This window comes from Pithys albifrons, chromosome 3 (genome assembly GCF_047495875.1).
Source record: "Pithys albifrons albifrons isolate INPA30051 chromosome 3, PitAlb_v1, whole genome shotgun sequence".
NCBI lineage: Eukaryota > Metazoa > Chordata > Aves > Passeriformes > Thamnophilidae > Pithys > Pithys albifrons.
In genome coordinates this window covers 12,400,774-12,421,278 of record NC_092460.1, presented here as the reverse complement: position 1 = coordinate 12,421,278, position 20,505 = coordinate 12,400,774, and the positions used below count along the sequence as shown (strand labels likewise).

At 45.9% G+C, this 20,505-nt stretch overlaps 1 pseudogene; it reads right to left on the bottom strand.

The window, feature by feature from the left end:
- Window positions 1–5,492: 5,492 nt before the first annotated feature.
- On the bottom strand, window positions 5,493–19,110 carry LOC139669210 (nucleolar protein 8-like; annotated as a pseudogene).
- Between the last annotated feature and the right edge of the window lie 1,395 nt (window positions 19,111–20,505).

Below are 20,505 nucleotides of genomic sequence, written 5' to 3'. Positions count from 1 at the left end.
AGCAAACCCAATGCTTTAAAGTTTTAGCAGAGATGCGATTAAAAAATGTCATAGGTAAGAAGTTCTATTTGAGAAAAAAAAAGTATTAAATTGTACTAAACCATGGCAGTAAAATCATGAGGAGTCTGCTAATGATAGTAAAGACGAAGCCTTACACAGTTCTTTGGAGCTCAACAAAAACAAGATACTGCCTTAGCAGTTCATCCAGTCTCAGAAAGAGCAGAGTACTTCTGTACTGCTCAAGCCCAATCTCCTCCCCAGCCTTTGCCTAAAAGCAGAGGAATTTCAACACTAATTATACAGAAGTTCTTTCTCTTCTAAGTTAGAATACCTTCTATACCAATCTCAAACTCCTTCCAAATTCTCCAAGCTCTCAAGCTTTCTCAGATGAATGGTTAAGTTCTTTCAAACCTGTCTGATGTTAATTCAAAACTTACCTACATTTCTCTGGCACTTCACTAGGAAATCTAATCTTCAGAACAAAAGGCATGGTCACACAGGGCTTTTGCCTAATAACACTTACTTCTCCAGGCATATTTCCCAAACTTGCGTCTTTTTTCAACGTCTCATTTTCCGTGTCTGAATCGAATAGGATGTGTTTGTGCTTCCCTGCTGGCTGGCCGTCCTAGGAAAGGGGGAAATGTCAGGTCAAACACAGCAAGTACTTGCTGCACTAATACAGAAGTATCTAAAAGGTGTTTCCATGACCTCTGCTATTCCTCCTGCAACTCCAGAGGCATTCCAGGGACGAGGTATGCAGGATTTTATATATACTCAAAACTGGCAATGTATCAGAAAATCCAGACTATGATTTTTAGGAATCTTAATTCACATACATTAATTACCCTTTTCCTTGTACTCTGGACTATTCAGATAAAAGTTGTGAGTGTAATTACCAGATTCGAAAGTGCTCCTTGAATGAGTTTCTTCTGGAGTTCTCTCTCCCTGTGTCTCTCCTCCAGAGCCGCCAGCCTCCTCTGGTTGTCCTGTTCCTGTTTGTCTCTTGTAGGTTCCTTTGAAGCAGCAGCATGAAGACAAAGCTCCTTATCTTCCAGAAGGCCTGTCTTCCTGTTCTCACATGTATTAGCTTCACATTCTGCCTTTATTGCTTACATTCATCGTCATCTTTTAGGAAAGCAGTTTTGGGGTCTTCAGTTTTGGGCCACCCAGTTGAGAACAAGTAGGGTATTGCTTGGGGGGAGAAAGGCCAGGAGTCCTGTCCAATCGTTCTCTTGCCGATAAAGGAGATTGGCCAAAGACAATGTGCTCGTAAAGACAGTGAGGCAGGGACTGTGTGTTGGAAAGCTGGAGGGAGCCCACGGAGCAATTCAGCATGAAGAACATGTGGCCACAGTGCCCATCTCAAGTTTTTTCCTGCAGATATCTGGGTAAGCATCTGATCGTTTACACAGCAGGCATGCTGGAAGGGCGAGAGTCAATGGCACCAGGAATGGCACCTCTGCGGGGCTGTGGGATTGACTCCAAGGGCTGCTCTGTGACTGCCTGGATGAAGGACAGGGCTGGAGGCCTTGGAGAGGATGGGCCATTGTGGGCACAGGTGTCCCAGCAGGTGCCTCCTGCCCCAGCTGGGCCCGGCTTGCTGAGGAAAGGAGGGCCCCAGCCCCGGGATGGCTGGATGGCTCCTGCCTCCCCTGCCACCACTTCCAGCCCTGCACTGGCCATCCTGACAGCCCCTCTGCCCGGCTGTGGGAGGGGAACTTTGGTCTCATCTGGGTCACTCACTCCGGGGGCTTCCTCCTTGCCCTCTAACATGGTGCCTGCCAGTGGTGAGTCCCTGTCTCACCGTCCCACTGGTGAGCACAACTCCTGTCACTTTGTGTTCTCACGTCTTCTGTCAGGGCAAGGTCTTGACTGGCTGCGTGGATTTCGGGAACCAGGGCAACGTCTTGACTGGCTGCATGGATTTCAGGAACGACCCTGCTGGCGGGAGTGGTGTCGCCTGCGGGATGTTCCCAACGTGTTCTCCCTTCGGTTTCGCCTCCCAGCACTCGGTGCAGGCGGGCAGCTTCTGGGGTGGGGCCTTCTGGATAGGCTGGATGAATCTGAGTTTTGACGTTGGAGGGAGCGGTTTTGCCTGCGGGATCCCCCTGACGATTCCTGGCGGGACCTGCAGCTCCCAGTACTTGGTCGTCTTACAAAGCTTCTGTCATGACGACTTCTTGACCGGCTGGATGGATCCGCGGTCTGATGTCGCAGGCGGGGACGTTTTCCCCTGCGGGATGTCTCTGTCACTTCCTCACTGGAGCCGCGACTCCCAGCACTTGGTGATCTCGCACGCTTTCTGTCACGTCGACTTCTGGACCTGCGAGATCGATCTGGGGTCTGCCGTTGCTGGCGGGGACGTTTTCCCCTGCGGGATGTCTCTGTCACTTCATCACTGGAGTCGCGACTCCCAGCACTTGGTGATCTCGCACGCTTTCTGTCACGTCGACTTCTGGACCTGCGAGATCGATCTGGGGTCTGCCGTTGCTGGCGGGGACGTTTTCCCCTGCGGGATGTCTCTGTCACTTCCTCACTGGAGCCGCGACTCCCAGCACTTGGTGATCTCGCACGCCTTCTGTCACGTCGACTTCTGGACCTGCGAGATCGATCTGGGGTCTGCCGTTGCTGGCGGGGACGTTTTCCCCTGCGGGATGTCTCTGTCACTTCCTCACTGGAGCCGCGACTCCCAGCACTTGGTGATCTCGCACGCCTTCTGTCACGTCGACTTCTGGACCTGCGAGATCGATCTGGGGTCTGCCGTTGCTGGCCGGGACGTTTTCCCCTGCGGGATGTCTCTGTCACTTCCTCACTGGAGCCGCGACTCCCAGCACTTGGTGATCTCGCACGCCTTCTGTCACGTCGACTTCTGGACCTGCGAGATCGATCTGGGGTCTGCCGTTGCTGGCCGGGACGTTTTCCCCTGCGGGATGTCTCTGTCACTTCCTCACTGGAGCCGCGACTCCCAGCACTTGGTGATCTCGCACGCCTTCTGTCACGTCGACTTCTGGACCTGCGAGATCGATCTGGGGTCTGCCGTTGCTGGCCGGGACGTTTTCCCCTGCGGGATGTCTCTGTCACTTCCTCACTGGAGCCGCGACTCCCAGCACTTGGTGATCTCGCACGCCTTCTTTCACGTCGACTTCTGGACCTGCGAGATCGATCTGGGGTCTGCCGTTGCTGGCCGGGACGTTTTCCCCTGCGGGATGTCTCTGTCACTTCCTCACTGGAGCCGCGACTCCCAGCACTTGGTGATCTCGCACGCCTTCTGTCACGTCGACTTCTGGACCTGCGAGATCGATCTGGGGTCTGCCGTTGCTGGCCGGGACGTTTTCCCCTGCGGGATGTCTCTGTCACTTCCTCACTGGAGCCGCGACTCCCAGCACTTGGTGATCTCGCACGCCTTCTGTCACGTCGACTTCTGGACCTGCGAGATCGATCTGGGGTCTGCCATTGCAGGTGGGCACGTTTTCCCCTGTGGGATGCCTCTGTTTCTTCCTGACTGGAGCTGCTACTCCCAGAACTTAGTGGTCTCACACATCTTCTGTCACAACGACCTCTGGACCCACCAGGTCGATCTGGCGTCTGCCGTTGCAGGCGGGAGCAGTTTTGCCTGCGCGATGTCCCTGTTTCTTCCTGGCTACGTGTGCGACTCGCAATACCTGATGGTCTCACGCGGCTCCTGTCATGGGGACTTGTGGACCCGATAGGTGGATCTGGGGTCCGATGTTGCAGGCGGGAGCAGTTTTGCCTGCAGGATGTCCCCGATTGTCTCTGACTGGGCTGGCGCTGCCCAGCACTTGGTGTTGGCACATGGGTTCTGTCACGCAGAGTTCTGCGCTGGCCCTGTGGATCTGGGGCCTGACCTTGCTGGCAGGAGCCATTTTGTGTGAGGTCAGGCCCAGGACTGGTGGAGGAGCTGCTGTCCTGTGTGCCCAGGTCAGGGATGTCCAGCTCTGACTCATTCCCGGCGGCTGTAAGGGGAAGTGGGAAGGTCAAGGGCTCCCCAGGCCCAAGGCAGGCTGGGCCAGAGCAGTGCCCCCAGCCCTCCTGGAGCAGACAGGCTCTGCCAAGCCATCCTGGCCACCTGATGCCAGGCCCTGCATGGCCCCAGCCCAGGGGCACCTGTGTGCTTTGTCTCTTACCTGTGTCCAGAGGAGCACAACTGCCACATTCCCAGCTGGTTGCGCTGTCTGTCAGGCTGGAGCAGCGTTTGTGGGTACCCTCGGCAGCACAGGAGCTGCACAGGAGCATTTCCCAGGGCCTGGGGAAGCAAAAAGATTGATGGCCGTGAGGACAAAGTGTCAAAAGCATGGGATATCTGGCCAAGCTCTCCTTCAGGCTCCTTCTGCTTTCAGCCCTTGCCAAGGCACAGATCCTCTGCAGAGCCCCCCACGGCCCCCCTCTGGCAACTTACCCCTCTTCCTCTGCCTCCTCTCTGCCTCCTGGATAAAGACACTCTCTGGCATTGCACTGGTGGTGCCTCACTCCCAGGTCCCTGAATGCATTGCCTTCCTCCCATAATGGCTTTCTGACAGGGAAAAGGAAAACTGATGAGCTCCGCCTGCCCTGGCATCTGGCAGGTGAGTCCCTGCCCTTTCCACTGTGCCATTTCCAACTCCTGTGAGAAGCTGAACGTGGCCCTCCCAAAGCAGTGCAGGGCCAAGACTTGCAGCCTCCTGTGTTGTGAGCCAGGCAGAAGGACACCAACCTGAAGGGGATTCGGATCCCCACATTGAACATATCCATGAGAAATTCCCGATGGCCTCTGCAGAGGGGGCACTGGAAGGCTAAAATACCTGCAGACAGAGCCTGTCCCTGCAGGAGAAACAAGCAGCGCTGAGTGAGGCCCTGGTGCTGCTGAGCCCCTGCTGTTCCCCTGGGTGTGAGGAAACTACTCCTACTTGGATGCAGTCCCTGTGGAACCAGGTGCTTTTGCACTCTGGGCACACCATGGTCTTGAAAGTCTTTCTGTCCTCCACAGGCTCCATGCAGATGAGGCATTGGGTGCCTGGCTCGAGAGTCGCCTCCACTGCCTGCTGTGGTCTGTGTGCAGGGCAGTAGGAGCTGGGGACACAAGAGATGGGTGGGGTGAGAAGTGCTGGGCTCCTCCCTGGTGGTGGAGAGGAGGGGGAAGGAGGTACCTGTACGGTGTAATGTACTGGGTGACACAGCCAGCCTCCTTGGCACAGGGCAGGTGGAAGCTCAGGTCACACTCCATTTCACAGCAGGTGATGGTGGCCCCGCTCTGGCCACAGATGAAGCAGCGCTGGAAAGAGCACAACAGCCCCATCAGCAGCAGCCCTGGGGTCTCCTCCTTGTCCCAGAGCTGTTGGCAAGGGCTGGTCTTCCTTTCTTGGAGTCTGGGCTAAGCTCCAGCAAACCTCGCCTGGTACAAATCTCCCCGCTCATGTCAGGCTCTCACCTTCTGTGCCAGCCGGTGGACAGCCAGTAGGATATCCTTTGGGAGAAAGCCCAGGAATCCTACCCGCTCATTCCCTTGCTGATGAAGGAGAGTGGCAAAAAACTGCAGGAAAGACGATGCGCTCGTAAGGACAGAGTGGCAGGGACTGCGTGTTGGAAAGCTGGAGGGAACCCAGAGAGCAACTCACCAGGCAGAACATGTGGGCACAGAGCCCACATCTCTCAAGTTTTTTCCCACAGATGTCCGGGTCAGCCTCTGATCGTTTACACAGCAGGCATGCTGAAAGGGAGAGAGTCAATGGCACCAGGAATGGCACCTCTGCGGGGCTGGGGACAGCATCCCTGTGGGATTGACCCCAAGGGCTGCTCTGTGACTGCTCTGTGACTGCCTGGATGAAGGACAGGGCTGGAGGCCTTGGAGAGGATGGGCCATTGTGGGCACAGGTGTCCCAGCAGGTGCCTCCTGCCCCAGCTGGGCCCGGCTTGCTGAGCAAAGGAGGGCCCCAGCCCCGAGATGGCTGGATGGCTCCTGCCTCCCCTGCCACCACTTCCAGCCCTGCACTGGCCATCCTTGACAGCCCCTCTGCCCGGCTGTGGGAGGGGCACTTTGGTCTCACCTGGGTCACTCACTCCGGGGGCTTCCTCTGTCCTGTCTGACATGGTGCGTCTCAGCGGTCAGACCCTGACACTGGAACACTGAGGTCTGCTCCAGACTCTTCTCCGCTGGCTCTGAAATATGAGAGAGGCTTCTGCCCCTCTCCCCCTTCTCTTGTCCAGTCAAGGAACACCACAGTCACCTTGAGATGCTCCTTTGCTGATTCTGAGAAGTGCGAGGTGGACGACGTTGCAGCACAGGCTGAGAGCCTGAAACTGTGAGGCTCTCCCTGGGCAGCTCTATCCTCCTCTTCCTTCTCCTCGCGTTGTCAGGTAACACTGACACAGGGCCTGAGCCCAGAGGTCCCTTTTGTACCCTTGGCCCCATAGGTCACAGTGGCCACTGTGACATCAGCAGCGTGCACCTGGAATATGGGCGGGATTGGCCTCAGCCCCCACCACCCACTGTGACACCTCCCCTCGGCAGCCGAGGTTCCGAGGCAGGTCTTATGTCAACAATAATAGAAAGCATAATTTGCCCCCACCTTAAATTCAAAGCTGTGAGGACAGTTATTAATACTATGTTTAAACAGGAGGGCAGTTAAATTCCACCCTAACATCCAATCCCATCAGATCTCGGAAGCTCAGCAGGGTCAGTCCTGGTTAGTACTTGGATGGGAGACCTCCTGGGAACATCAGGGGCTGTAGGTTGTAGTCCTGAGGACTTCACTGTCACAGTCCAAGCTTGCTCGGCCATGGCAGATGATCCTTAGGACTTAAACGGTGGGGCCAGTTCTGCGCACCCTGTGCCTCCCCAAAAAAATCCACTGTGCAGGCTGGAAGGGCACACCCACATGAGGAGAGCCCTTCCCAAATCTTCATTGGTGAAGCCCAGCCACACGTACAAATTTAAACACATTATAATCTCTTAAAATTACTTGTTTGAGGTGAAAATTTGATATAGAAGTTACTGATTTGACAGATGTATCAACAGTTACTTTCCTGCTGTTTCAAATGAGTCACTTTACCTTGATTTATTTGCAATAGAGGCTGAATCTTACTTGCACTACCTTAGTCCAGTGCTTGGTCCAGCCTGAGAGACAGCTGGGAATGTGACAGTTCTACTGCTCTGGACACAGGCAAAAGGCAAAGCACTCGGGTGTCCCTGGGCTGGGGCCAGGCAGGGCCTGGCAGCAGGTGCCCAGGATGGCCTTGGCAGAGCCTCTGCAGCACAGGTCTAAGTGGACATAACATACAGGAATAGATATTCATTTCATACCAAGCATACAACACCAGCAACATCTGTCCCCTGTATTTATAAATATAAAAACTCAGTAAAAAAGTAAAAATTCAGCTCTGTGAACAAATACAAATTATTCATTTCATAAACCTGTTATATATGCATGTAAATATACATACATATTTATGCACATACGCATATATAGATGGGTATATATATATGTCTATTATGTATGTATTTTCATTAACTTCTGGGAAACTTTCACCCTAGAAATAACACAGTCCAAATATTTGTAAATCAATCTAAAATATGCTCTCTATTATGTTAGGCAGAATACAAGTTATATAATCTTACAGAGAAAGAGGTATCTGTTCTTTCTCAGCCTTCAGCAGTGGAGCCAGAGGACACAGCAGAAGATCTTCATTATATGATATAATTACCAGAAATCGAACAAAGCAGCACGTCACATTTAAACCATATGTATATATGTATTTCTATATGTATATACATACATACAAAACCCCAAAACATGGAACAAACATCAAACTGAAAATAAACATGTCCCTATTTAGAAACAAAGTCTTAGCAGTTTTTGCCAATATTCTTTCCTGTTAGATTTTTGAAAGGGTTTTGAAAGTAACATTGTTTGGCAGCTTCTTCAAAGAAGAAATATGAAACATTTCTGATCAGTAAAATAAGAAATATTTATTGTTTTGCTTTCACTTTCCTTTTTGCATCCTTATGCTTCTTCCTGCATTCCTGGAAATATTTAAAATACAACATAAAATTATGAAAAAAATAATAATGATTAATACAAGTTTCTAGATTCACCTGTATCTTTACATACACTTAAGTAACTGGTCCTGTACATTACAGAGATTCACTAATTTACCTGACGGGACATCATAACATGGTTATGCACACTTGTATACTACAGAAGTTTAGTTCCTCGGCAATTACAAAATTGCCAGCCTTTCTAGAGGTCCTGAACTTAATTCTTCATGCAAATAAGCAGCCGTGTTCCCTCCTCATGCCCACAGTTACCAAGGAAGAGATGTTAAATACTCACCTCAATCAATAATCTTCGTCTATCTTCCCAACCATCTTGTTCTTCACTGAGATCAACTGATCTACAAAATAACTTTGGGCCCTCTGCCCAAAAAAGAACAAATTGATTTCCTTAAACACTTCTGAAAATGCTGCTGTTTGTAAAACTCATGAGCAAGACAGCAATCAAGTCAGAAGGTCTATCCTTCATATTCTTCCTATCATTCATAATCTCTTATCCCCCACAACATGATTGGCTCCAACAGAAATGCTCTGAACTACTGCCCTGTGTACTAAAGAAAACAAAAGGCAGCAGCAGTTAATATGCCAAGATAGGAACTGCAGTGAAATTGCACCTGTTTCATTAAGAGCTCAGCACCATTACCCCACATCTCCCAAGAAAATTCATGCCTGCTGAGGACTGAGGTCTCACTTTCAACAGGGCCTGTAAATCAGACAGGCTGGAAGATTTCAGTGCACTAATTGTATGAACACAGCAAGACAGTTCATGACTGTTACCTCATATGTCTCAAGAAAAAAACATTATTTGAGACTGTCCTGATAAGTTACTGCATAAAATATCAGAAGCAATTCTTGTTGTGGTCTGTGGAATTGTTCGAGGCTGTGAATGTTTCCTTTTGCTGCTGTTTTGTTTGTTTTTAAATACAAAATTCACTATATTCAGAAGAAAAACAATCCACATTAATTAGAATCAAGAACGATGTGGACATATGTGGCTAATAAGAGTATTCGACACTATGAATAGTAACACCAGAAGGACAGGAAAAAATTAATGATGATATATATGCCTGAAAGGCATTTGTGATTTTTTTTTGGTAAGCCCTAAAAGGCCAGGTACATATTAGGCAATTCTCTGAAAAAAAATGGAAGCAAGACAGATGGTCAGCGTTTTTGTTACCAGCAGTTTGTCATGGGATTCTACCTCAATTTAGACCACAAATACGAATGAAAACTTGCAATTTATTTTTTTCCTTAAACCTCTCACCTGTGTTACAGAACAAATAACTAGACAGGACTTCTTCCCTGACTTTCAGTAAGACTTTTGAAAGAAACCAAAAAAGGAGTGACAGTGAGTAAGTTCTGTTGTACCTCTCAGTCGTTCATCGTCTTTGGAGAAGAAGAAAAATCTTGTACTTTCTCTTTGTGGCAAGCAAAGAAACCTGGACAAACACAAGGAAACTTTAACATCAAGAAAGTTACTGTCAAATTCCATTAATGCAAGTTAAAGCTGTAGTGCTTCAGAGAAACAGAATGCATGGAAGAACATTCCTTCACAGTAACCAAATTTGGTCTCCTATAAAAAAGACCCTTTTATAAAAGAAAATTTACTACGTCTCTGACTTTTGGCCAAACCAAACCTGGTTTGGGTTGAACCAAAATTACCCACTTAATTTCTCCAGTGTTCAACCACAAACTCAGCTTTTGTATTTTTATACTCAAGGTCAAAGCAAATGGGCTGTTGGGATGTTTCACTGTTACACTCTGTGCAGCAAGGAATGGTTTTCCAGGATAACTTCCGTTGCTCAGAGATGTGGAATGAAGACAGCAGTTTCCCAGGACCTGAGTGCTGCTATTAATATTCTCACAGCAGCAAATTACTACAACCAAATAGAAAACAAATACAACTTGCATTTCTTGATCCTTTTCAATTTCTGATGCCTCTGGCTCATCACCATCCTCAGAACTGCTGTCCTGGAAACGTGGATCTTCTTGCCATGTGACTTTTGCAGGTTTTATTGTTTCAAGGATGTAGGGCTCTGCAAGATTATCACAATTGAAATAAAAAATCAGATTATTCCTCTACTTGCCAGCAAAAAACCCTACTTCCCAGTGAAGAACTTACATTGGAAAAGCAGATTTAAGAAGGATGGAAACCTCCCCCTCTCGGGCTTTCTGAACTACATCTCTGCTCAGGTATTTTTCACTTTGTTCTGGGGGTCTCTTTCATATCCTGAAACCTTTATTAGTGCATTCAGAACAGTGAATCCTTTCTGAAGTCAACAAAAATGTGGGGGGCTTTGTTTGTTTTAAATCTTTCATTTAACTTCACATGGTTTGTTTTGTTTCCTACCCTACTGACTGACTTAATTCAGTATGTTTTAATCTTGAGTGTGTAACACTTATATCCCCTATAGTCATGGGTCATTCAGTTTCAATTTTCTAAAGGTACAATAAGAAAATTAAGTAAATAATAAAGCAATCTTGAATGTTCTTGGCGTCAACTCCAGATTTGCTTTTGCTCACATTACTCCATTAAGACACCTTTGATTTCAAATCTTGTTGGGTTGTGTGAAACTTTGACTTGGCATATCACCTTTTTCCCTGTCTGAGAAATGTAGGGGATGACAACAACGTCCATCACTGTTTAAAAAAAACAAATAAATAATCGTTCTTTCTCAAAACATCCCTTTCAAGATTCCTGGGGCGCAAGCTGAGCTACCACAATCCTGGCAAGTGTAACTGAAGATCATAATGATTCTGCCTCATTACTCACTTTTGCCTCTGAAAATGCCCTGGATTCTGAATTTCTAAGCACCGTAGTCCTGCACAGTGCCCGACGTGAGCCATTCACTAGAAATTGCACTGTCCTGCTCTTACCTTCTTTTACACCTGACTTCACTGTGTCTCCAAAGAAGGAAAACTTGAAACCACTCGGCTCCTGAGCTGTGTTATTCCCAGAGACAGGTTCCAAATGGTCAGGTGGGGCAGAGTCTTCTGCATCATCTTTGTCCCAGGGTATTCCCTCACGTTTCTCTGATTGGCTCTTTGAAGATCCAAATAAGTCTTTTAAATCAGCAGCAATATCATAATAGACTTCTTCAGACACTTGAGGCAGTTTCTCACTCTCTTCTTTCTTCTTCTTCTTCCTTTTAGCTTTACTGAAATGGGATTGTTTGAGGACAGTAACACAACACAGCTGTTTTTAAAAGAAAGAGCCACCTGGCTCTTGATGTTTTCCTAAACTCAGCCATGCACATTGATGAGGAGTTCACTTTTAAGGGAGAGAGCAGTGCAGGGGAAACATCTGAGCTTTGATTCTAAAGGCAGGAACAAGCCTCCTTTTTATTACCCACATCATTATGGGACTTTTCACTTAACATGTGGTAGTTCATAAATGAAGATACTTAGGACAGATTTCTCTTCTGGCAAAAGAAATGTTAAGAGCTAATATGCTTTTTCACAGGATAAGAGCTAATACACATGTCTCTTGAAAACTTCTCAAATCTTCAAGTCCATGACTTGACCTTTCTCACCTTCAGTGAGGACAGAAAATGGCATGCAGAGAGTAGATGGACTACAAAGAAAAGATGACACTGCATGCCGGTTTTAGTGCTCACAATTCCTATTGTATATTGATTTCTGCAATCACAGGGAGGACTAAAGAGAAAATAGCAGTCTGCGTAGTTTCAAACTCAGTCTGCTGCCATAGGCTTCTCTCTAAGGGGAGAAACATCACAACTATAGTTACCAAGCTGTAATATTACCTCTCCTTTTCTGTAGTACTTGGTTTCCTTTCAAAAACTGTGTGGTCCTGTCTGGTGGGATCGTAACGGAGGGCATTAATGTCTCTAAGAAAATAGAAAGGCAAAGAGAAACCATGAGACACTCTAAAGACTCAAATGAAAGCTACCCCAAACCTTTACAGTAGGATACAAATTCAAATTGGCTTCTTCACCAAAATCTCTCCAAAATGTAATTGACATTTAGAAAGTCCCTGCTAGTCAGTGCCTGGGAATTCCATTAAATACTGACTTCAAATACACACAAGAAAGGAAGTACTTTCCTCAGCCATCTAGGCAGAAATTTTGGTTAGGAAACACCGGCAAAACTGAAGCCACCCTAGAACTCCTTCACTGATGGCAGATGATTCATACTTGAATTTCTTGGCACTTGTTGCTGTTTTACTTGGCTTAGGCTGTTCCAGGTTGATGTTCAAGAGGCTTCCCAGTATCTGCAGAGTTTTCTTTTTCTCTGCAGCAAGTTCGTCTTCCTCATCTGCCTTCAAGCTCTTTGTCTCTGCTAAGATAACAAGAAATACATTATATTTTCCCTGCTGAGCCTGTGATATTTGATGCATAGTATCACTACAGTACTAGCAGAGCTCACGTCTATCAACACATCGCTTCCTTTATCTAAAAGCTACTCAGAGACTTTGTGCCTTGCACTGTAGAAAATCTTGGGTTAGAACAGTTCTGGGCATCTATTTCATGTGAAGGCCAGATCAGGTATTTAACATGTTTCCTGCTGCTGTCATGTAACTGCAACCCCTCTGCCACTGCTGATGCTCTACAGAAGATCACATGAAAGCAATGAAGGGAATAGCAGAGTGAGGCAAAAATTTAAGTTTCAGAAAGAAATTGAATCCTGAAAACTGGGTTAATTTCTTTTTCTTGGGGGTGGATATTCAAACTTTTTCTATTTTCAGCTTTTCTGCCTTCTGCTGCTAAAGAAAAAAAATGACCCTACTTAAGACTGCCAAATCAGCCACAGGCTGCAGGATGGCTACAAAACAAACAGTTTAAATGAATATAATGATCCAAAAGGGGGTTTTTCTAAGTCACCGCTTACCCAGTTTTTCAATGTGGATAAACACATTCTGATATCATGCTGTATTAAAAATAGTCTCAAATGTTGTTTTATTAGGCACATGTGCCTCACTCAGCTGTTCCAAATACTTTTGCAGCATACACCTTTAAGAAAGCACAGCCACCCCTGGTGTTTCCCATGCAGAGCCACAGCAAGGTGGGTGGTTTTCTTTTAAGGGATCACCAAAGAAGCCAAAGGAGGCCATAAGGTGCTTCAAAAGCTAAAGCTCCATGATATGGCTCCATTACTACCAGTAACCAGGAAGTATGGGCAGCTTTACCTTCCTCCTCACTGTCACTCTCCAGGAATCGGGCGTCCATGCGGAATCTTTCATCGGTGCCAAATCGGGACTGCAGCCTCAGGAGCTAAACAAATGAAACAAGTGCTCTTAAGCACTGGAGGAGGAAATCAGCAACGTTCAATCCCTTTCTTTTCATACTTCATGGCAACATACTAATAATCTTTAGCTCTTGAGGCCTTTTCCAGGAATTTCTTTGGATACAAAGATAACACCACACATTATTTCCTCCATGGCCACTCTTTCCTCTGTTGAAGGGAATTCTATTTTAAATTGATATAAATCATACTCAGTAATAATACAAGCCTACCAGTTCTGTTCCTCTGAAGTGGCCCTATAGACTCTCAGAGGAAAATTAAATTCCAGTGATGGGTTCACTCACTTTTTCCCCAGCTTTGCCTTCAAACTGTGGCTTAATTATGAATCGTTCATCGTCCGTGTTGTCTTCCTCGTCCTCACTGCTGTCAAACAGTTTGCCTGAAGGCTTGGGAGCAGATGTATCCTTTGTTAAACAAAAAGGAAAAACAAAAGAAGGAGGTTATTTACATCTGAGAATATAAATCAGTACCAACTTTGTTCATGTGCTTTCCAGTTTTCCTGAAAAAGTGGATTTCCTGCACAACCCTGTGCATTTCCAGCACTGATCAACATGCTGCCAATCTTATCTTGTATACACACCTCGTGCAACTCTGGTTTATAATTATAAAATTAAAATTATGATTATTCCATTTCATCATGGGCAAAATATCCACGTAATGGTGTCCAGGTTTAGCCTAGCTTTTTACCAACTCTCGACTGGCCCCCCTTCCCCCCTCTCAAAAGCCTCCCCAGCAAACGGAAGAAACACTGAAAAGAAATTAACTCAAAAGAAACTGAAATGAATAAAAAGAAGAAATTATATTTTCTAACATTCACAATCACACTGTGTACACAGTACGTAGGATCCCACCCCCAGGGGAAAGGGAAAAGGGGACTGATCAACAAGAAAATTGGGAAGAAACAAAACCAAAGCAAAAAAAACCCAAATGAAACAGACAAACACAATTAAAAACTTCAAGGAAGGGGAACAAGCATGAAACAATCTCACCCAGGACAGGAGAACCACCAGCAACCGAAGGGATCAGACTCCAGCCTCTCCCACCAGCAACCCCGGCCAAGGAAAAAGGGACAACCAAAACCAAAAACCCCTCCTCCCCTACTATGTGGAAGACACATGTGGAATACTTGTAACTTCCTTAGATACAGTGGTTACTGAGGAAGCCATGGGTAGAACCATTACAAATGGGCAACTCAGATTTTACAACAGTTAAAAAATTGCAAATTTCTGATTACATCAAGGAAGGTAAAAATGTCAATGGCTAAATAACGATAATGGTCCTAATCTCAATACATTTATAAGGCAAAATCCCAACAAAAGCAAACCCAATGCTTTAAAGTTTTAGCAGAGATGCGATTAAAAAATGTCATAGATAAGAAGTTCTATTTGAGAAAAAAATAAGTATTTAATTGTACTAAACCATGGCAGTAAAATCATGAGGAGTCTGCTAATGATAGTAAAGACGAAACCTTACACAGTTCTTTGGAGCTCAACAAAAACAAGATACTGCCTTAGCAGTTCATCCAGTCTCAGAAAGAGCAGAGTACTTCTGTACTGCTCAAGCCCAATCTCCTCCCCTGCCTTTGCCTAAAAGCAGAGGAATTTCAACACTAATTATACAGAAGTTCTTTCTCTTCTAAGTTAGAATACCTTCTGTACCAATCTCAAACTCCTTCCAAATTCTCCAAGCTCTCAAGCTTTCTCAGATGAATGGTTAAGTACTGTCAAACCTGTCTGATGTTAATTCAAAACTTACCTACATTTCTCTGGCACTTCACTAGGAAATCTAATCTTCAGAACAAAAGGCATGGTCACACAGGGCTTTTGCCTAATAACACTTACTTCTCCAGGCATATTTCCCAAACTTGCGTCTTTTTTCAACGTCTCATTTTCCGTGTCTGAATCGAATAGGATGTGTTTGTGCTTCCCTGCTGGCTGGCCGTCCTAGGAAAGGGGGAAATGTCAGGTCAAACACAGCAAGTACTTGCTGCACTAATACAGAAGTATCTAAAAGGCATTTCCATGACCTCTGCTATTCCTCCTGCAACTCCAGAGGCATTCCAGGGACGAGGTATGCAGGATTTTGTATATACTCAAAACTGGCAATGTATCAGAAGATCCAGACTATGATTTTTAGGAATCTTAATTCACATACATTAATTACCCTTTTCCTTGTACTCTGGACTATTCAGATAAAAGTTGTGAGTGTAATTACCAGATTCGAAAGTGCTCCTTGAATGAGTTTCTTTTGGAGTTCTCTCTCCCTGTGTCTCTCCTCCAGAGCCGCCAGCCTCCTCTGGTTGTCTTGCTCCTGTTTGTCTCTTGCAGATTCCTTTGAAGAAGTAGCATGAAGACAAAGCTCCTTATCTTCTGGAAGGCTTGTCTTCCTGTTCTCACATGTATTAGCTTCGCGTTCTGGCTTTTTATTGCTTACATTCATCTTCATTTTTTTGGAAAGCAGTTTTGGGCTCTCCCGTTGCCGTTTAACGTGTTTCAGAGCCCCTGCAGCGTTGCTGTCCCTGTCACTGCTCTCACTGTCACTCTGATCAAGGCTGGGAGAGGCAGCTCCATGCTCTGAACTGTGGTCTTGTGGAGAACTCCTGTCTTTTTTCTTCCCCTGTAAACATGGCCTGGAAACAGGCTGATGTCTCTCATCTGCTGAGGAGGCACCAGGTGACGGTGCCTCATGCTGCTCACTGGGCACATTTTGTCTCTTTTTACTGCTGACTTGAAGTGCACACAATGGATGGTTCTTGGGCTGTCTTTTAGATGACTCCTCCCCAGAAGAAAATACACAAGCTCCAAGTCCTAAACCTACAGACCCCTTTTTTAACCCAGTACTGTCCTTAGTTGACTCTTTCACACAAAGGGACCCCATTCCCCTGAAGGGCTGATATTTCAAACGTGAATTATTTTGTCCCTTGGAGCTTTCCTTATTCTCCCCTGCTAAAATATCAGCCAGCACATCGTCAGGAGAGATGCTTTTTTTTTTTATCTGCAGGGTGACATTTAGGAAGTTTTGGTTTATTTGCATTACCCTTAGGATTTTCTTCAGCAGGGGACTGAGCAGAACTCTGTGCACCATCAGATTCCTCTGCAGGTGTCCCAGTGTTTTTGGCAGCCAATGCTTTTAAGTCATGTAAGGAAAGGTCTAAGCGGTAACAGTTTTGCATCATGGACTCATAGTCAGAACTGATTTCAGACTCCCCTTGCTCAGACTCCGAGTGAGAGCTCTCACTATCACTTGTCTCTGCTGTACTGGTAACTGCTGAAGTTTGCAATGCACCAATTTTGGATTTTTTAATTTTCCACTTTTTTTCAATGTGTTCTCCTTCTACATTTTGAGTTTTCAGTGATGAGTCATTTAACAAAGCACTTTTTTTGTTAGCTAGGATTTTTTTACTTTCCACCTTCATCTGTTCAGAATCTTCTAAAATTGCAGTTTTGCTGCTATTTGGATCTGGAGTTTTACCTTCAGCAATAATTTCATCTGTACCTGCTGAATCATAACCATTACCATATTCCACAGTCTCTTTGTAACTTCCTTTAGTGGTTTTCTTCATGGCATCTGGCTTGCTTAAGGACCAGTGACTACTGTATTTTAATCCAAAATCATCCCCAGCGATTTCCAAGGGGTCACTTTCAGTCTCAGCATTTCCAGCTTTCCATTTTTCTGTCTCTTTCTTTACCATGGCTCTGATCTCCTCTTCAGAATCAACATCACTGTCAGAAACACTCGTGTTATTTCGAGCTGTAACTCCACTAACATTCCTCTGATCTGATGATAAACCTTTGCCTGGCGTTTTACTATCCAGACTCCTCGATGGAGGCAATTTCAACTCGTCATTGGGTTTGGGGTTTGATCTCTGGCTGAGTTGTGGTGAGCTGGTGTGTTTTGGACGGGGCTGGCACCCAGAGGACAGAGCTGCTGCTCCATTCAGGGCCTCACTGCACAGTGGCCTCGGTTTTTTAGGTGGTTTCTTCATCCCAGAGAACTCTCCTTGTCGTTTCCTGTTTGCACTGACATCTCTCCCTTCCAAGTGCTGGGTGAGCTCAGGCACAGGAGCTGCTTGTGCCCGGTCTGGCTCCAGCTTCCTCAGGTTATGGCAGTACTTTGAGGGGTCATATTTCACAACGTTGGTCTGAGTTAAGGAATTAAAACAAGATTCCTCCAGCAAACAGACTCGAGTCTTTCTGAACAGGCTGAATTCTACACGAAAGGACAACAAGGAGCCCTTTTTCATCTCATGTCTTTAAGCAACTGACTTGTGCAGTCTAAGAAACTGCTCCAAATCACACAAATTTACTGCAAGACACACTTGAGGGATTCAGTAAATTGAGTCTGACATAGCAATCAAAATTAAGACTGTTCAGCAACTGTTTCTCCATATGACAGAAGAAGGAAGGGAACTGTGCCTATGCCCAGACAGTAGGAAAAGGATATTTTATTCTTTTGCGGATTCCTGAGGTGGAGGACAGGCAAGACTCTGCCAAATTTACCAACAACCCACTTCTATAGGAAAAGAAAAGTAAACGGTGTTAAACAAAAAGAGAGTGGAAGTAACCCTGGAACAGAGAAAGATGTTTGTTCTTGGATAACAGAACTACTAATAAAAGAACCATCTGTGACTAATTCATTTTTGTTTATGCTCTTTAGTGAGATATAATCGTACTGTGCAACTTAGCCAGCTTCCTTCTCAAAAACAACAAAACCCAAAGCCAACCAAAACCCCAAACTTCTACGACCTGCAAATAAAGAATGATAACAAAGTAGTAAATTTCTTTACTTTGCAAGTACTATGTCTAATATATGGCTTCTGGTTTATGAGTTAACAGCAGCCACTGCACAGACAGAATCACTATTATTTTGCTCTCTTCCCCTTTGCCACACACACACAAAAATCCCTCTAACACCATTCTGTGCTTTGCAAATAATTTTCAAAACTTTCCAATTAATATTATTTTTCCTGTCTTAATTTGCATGTTCAGTGATTTTAATCTTCCTCTTGTAAGCACGTGCAGACCCTAATCCTGAATGTGAAGCACAGAGAGCAGTTCCTGACAGCCCAGCCACCAAAAATTATGTGCTGTATAAAAGTAAGTCACACAGTCTCTTTACAAGCTTTTAAGGGTGACATGAATGTACATTATGCTACAGGCTTATGCAAATTCCCAACATACACAAGGAACAAAGCATTTCCTGATTTAACACCACGAGAGGGGACAAGCAGATCACAATTATTTCCAGTCACTGCAAAGAATCACAGAATCATAGAATGGATTGGGTTGGAAAAGACCTCTGAGATCATCAAGTCCAACCCTTGGTCCAACACCAGTCCCTTTACCAGATCATGGCACTCAGTGCCACGGCCAAGCTCAGTTGAAAAACCTCCAGGGATGGGGAATCCACCCCCTCTCTGGGCAGCCCATTCCAATGCCTGAGCACTCTCTCTGAATAACAGGAGCCTTCTCCTTGTCTCTACAGGAGGTATTTCTTCAGCCCACTTTTCACAACTTGGACTGTCACCCCCAATAATTACATGTCTTTACATAAGGCACAGAGATTTAGCATAAATTTAGATATAATGAGCTTGCTTTTTCTTGGTTTACTTCTCTTACACATCTCCCCCAGCATACCTTGTGTTCTGGCACCTCTGTACCCGGGACTGCTTTCATGTGGAAGTCCACAACTCCAGCCTTTTTCAGTGATTCCAACAGACATGCTTGGTTATTTCTCTGTGGCTTTTCTTTCTGCAGCTTTGCTTCCTCCCTCTCTGTGGCAAGCCTGTACCAAGAAGTACATCAGACATGGGAAAAGTACTCTACTAAATAAAGCCCATGTGCTGGATTCGAGCTGGCAGGGACCCCCTCCCACAGAACAGCAACCACCCACTGCTCAAGGAATCAACACCTTGACGTTCCCTTTAAGGGAATAACAACATAAATCACGTTGCAGTATCACACATGAATCAACACTCCACCACTCTCTATGAAAACTGAAAGAGTGTAGAAGATGAAAGCACAGCCATAATATTATCAGATAAACAGAAGAGGGGTAACTTGAGCAGCAACACGCATTTTTAAAAACTGATTTTTACCTGTGCAAAAAGCTTTCTTTGGCCAACTCAATTTGCAGTGTCCCTCCTTTCCATTTTGTTTTATTTAAAATTGACATGCCTGCAAAACAACGAGATGGGAAAATAAGTATTTTTTACGTTAAAGAAGCACAGCCCAGACTTCACTACACCTCCTTCTATGACAGGCTGACGTTTCTTTAGCGTGATATTACACCTCACTGCTCACTTGGTTTAAGTTTGTACCTGAAAGGTACCCATAAAATTGAAGCTTAAAGAAGGCAACAGAATAAAACAAGCTCTACCTTGACCACATCCTGTTGTGACATCAGATGTGTTATCAGTAAAACAACCTGGCTCAAAAACATCAACAAGTAAAAACCAGAAAGATGTACTTACACTTTCTAAGCTCGGCATCAGAAATGCTGACACTGACGTAGGCAAAAGTTTTCACAGGGTTCCCTGATCAATGACAAACATCCAGTTAACTTCTGTGTAATATCAGTGTTTCCTTTAAAACTGAAAATTAAGCTATTTTGTGAAAATAAAGTGACTCTGAAGCAAAAATTCCATTTCACGCTTCAAACTGAAAAGCAATGAACCTTGAAAAGATAAAACAAAACATACCCTGATCATCTTTTCTGGTAATAATTTCTGCATCCAAAACATGCCCAAACTTCTCAAATCTTTCCTCCAGTTCGGCCTTAGACACCGTATGGCCAAGCCCTCCAACATACAAACGCTTGGAAACCTGTTCCTTCTCTATGCCTGAAGTCAAAGCATCACACCAGGAACACACGCTCCGCTTTCCTGCGGGGAGACAACAACAGCTCACCGACACTGGCGCCGCAGGGGCCAGTGCGCCTGGAATGTCAAATTACGGGCAAATCGCTCCCCCAACAGCGCTCCCTGCTCTGTCCAGCGCCCGCAAACCCCGCGCTGCTGCTCCGCACCGGGGGCTGCCTTAAACCTCGAATCGCATCACCGGCTGCGCGATCGTGAATGGCAGCGGCTCGTTACCGCATAACCCGGGGTGCTCTATCGGAAGCATGGGAGACCCGCACAGACCCGACCGCGTCAGGAGCTGCCGAGGGACGCCCGGCAGAGGGGCCCGGGCCCGGCC